The sequence below is a fragment of the Echinops telfairi genome, unplaced genomic scaffold (assembly GCF_000313985.2).
Source record: "Echinops telfairi isolate 266 unplaced genomic scaffold, ASM31398v2 ScPeMD7_23;HRSCAF=83, whole genome shotgun sequence".
NCBI lineage: Eukaryota > Metazoa > Chordata > Mammalia > Afrosoricida > Tenrecidae > Echinops > Echinops telfairi.
The window spans coordinates 377,143-379,334 of NW_022103920.1; the positions used below are offsets into that span (position 1 = coordinate 377,143).

At 48.6% G+C, this 2,192-nt stretch overlaps 1 non-coding gene across 1 annotated transcript; it reads left to right on the top strand.

Annotated features, from left to right (window-relative positions):
• Window positions 1-938: 938 nt before the first annotated feature.
• On the top strand, window positions 939-1,010 carry TRNAC-GCA. The gene has a single exon. It is a non-coding gene; the product is annotated as a tRNA-Cys (tRNA).
• Window positions 1,011-2,192: the final 1,182 nt, after the last annotated feature.

Here is a 2,192-nt window from a genome sequence, read left to right on the forward strand (position 1 = left end):
ACTGATGGGATTACAGAAAAGAGATCAAGAAGATATTATTTTTCACAATAGCCAAGCACCAATTGAAATATCTAGGGATATTCCTGACCAAAACCCCCCAAAAGATCTGTACAAGGAAAACTACAGAACATTATTACAATAAACCAGAAGGGACCCACACAATTGGAAGAACATCCCATACTCACTAATTGGAAGACTCAATATTGTAAAGATGACAATCCTGCCTAAAGCACTAAATAAATTCAATGTAATCCTGATACAAATTCCAGCACCCATTTTACAAAGAAATGGAAAAACTGACTGACAACTTCATAGGGAAGGAGAAGAAGCCAAGGATTGGCAAAGAGCTCCTCAAGAAGAAGAATAACGTGGTGGGCTCGCACTACCTGACTTGAAAACTTATTATCCAGCCACCATTGTCAGCACAGCATGCTACTGGTATAACTATAGATACTCGGAGGAATGAATAAGAACAGAAAATCCAAAAATACAAACAGCAGCATATAGATACTTGACCTTTGACCAGAGCCCCAAAAACAGCAAATGGGAAGCAGATGCCCTTTTCAACGAATGGTACTGGAAAAGCTGGAGATCAGCCTGCAGAAGAATGAGCCCTTACTTCATTCAACGCACAGAACAAATTCAAGGTGGATGGCGGACCTAGAAGTAAAACCCCAAACTATCAGGATCACCAATGAGAAAAATGGGACAAAGATAAGAACCTTAATGCAGGGAATGCATGGGCTATCAGACATAAGGAAGGAGACACATCAGAGGAAGGTAAAATAGATGAGTGGGACCTACTAAGCATAAAACACTTGTGCACATCGAAAGACTTCATCAGAAGAGTAATGAGAAAGCCCACAGACTGGGAAAAGAAACTTAGTAATGATTTAACAGACAAAGGGCTAATTACTAAAAGGTATATTGGTATGCCAGGGGGTGTAGCTCAGGGGTAGAGCATTTGACTGCAGATCAAGAGGTCCCTGGTTCAAATCCAGGCGCCCCCTTATTTATGGGCCATTTTGAGAGCTAACCCTCCTTCCCTGCCATATGCAACTGCCTGGGCCTTCAGTGAAGGGTGAGCTCTTCCATCCGTTTCTTTGTATGTCCCACCAAATGACTGGGTGGGGTCATGTAAATGAGGTGTAGATGACTCTAACTCAGGGATTGGTTAGTTTTGTCATTCCCTGGGCTATAAGAATGAAGCATCTCAGAAACAGAATTCCCAGATCACCCAGGAAGACAAGCCACCAGTGGAGAATATTGGAAATCCGGGCCTGAAGTGGTGGAGCCCCCAGAGACCAGACGCTGAGTCCAGGAGACCAGGAGACAGAGCAGAGGAGCAGCGCCAAGACCCTAAGGCTGTGAGGCACGGCAAGGTGGGCTGCCTGCCCCACAGGAGCAGAGCCCAGGTGATTCCATGGTGGAGAAGCTGAAGACCAGAGAGAGACGTGGCTGCTGGCTGAGGAGGAGTGTTGCTGTGGACCGGGGCCTGCATCCTTCCTTCTGATCCTGGCTCGTGGTAACTGGCTTGGGTCCCTAGGAAGCCCCAGTGATCCTCAGTGTCGTCTGTGAGTTCTGTGTGCCCTAGCAACGAACCCAGAAGAAAAGCAGTGCTGTGGGAGGAATGGTTGGTGTCAGAACAAGGCAGAGAGACGTGGAGGGTGGAGCCATATCTGATCTCTGCCTTGTGGCAACTGACGTCAGGCTGGTGCGGAAATGGACTCTCCTGCATCGTGCAGCCAAAGGAAGCCAGATGTGGCCCCCACATCGATGCGCTCACTTCCCCGGGATCTGGTGCCCGAAATTCAGACTTCTCACCTTCTAAGCTGTATGAAAATACATTTCTGTTCGCAGAGCCACACACGGGAGGTACTTTTGTCTCGATTGCTCTAAGTAAGAGAGTCTTAAACCCTGATTCCTGTAACAACGACCTTGTTTGGAAAGTATGTCCTCAAAGATGTCATGGCTTAAGTGACCTGGTGCTCGGTCCCGATCCCATGCGAGTGCTTCCTTATGAAAGAGGAGAGCGGCCTAGACACGGAGCAAGGGCACCATGGAGCTGGAGCCGTGCGCCAAGGGCCCTGGGCTGCCAGTACCCAGGAGGGAGGCCAGGACCAGAGTCTCTCAGAGCCCTCAGAGGGGCGACTGGTCTCAGATGGCTGGCACCCTCAGCCTGTGTCCACTGC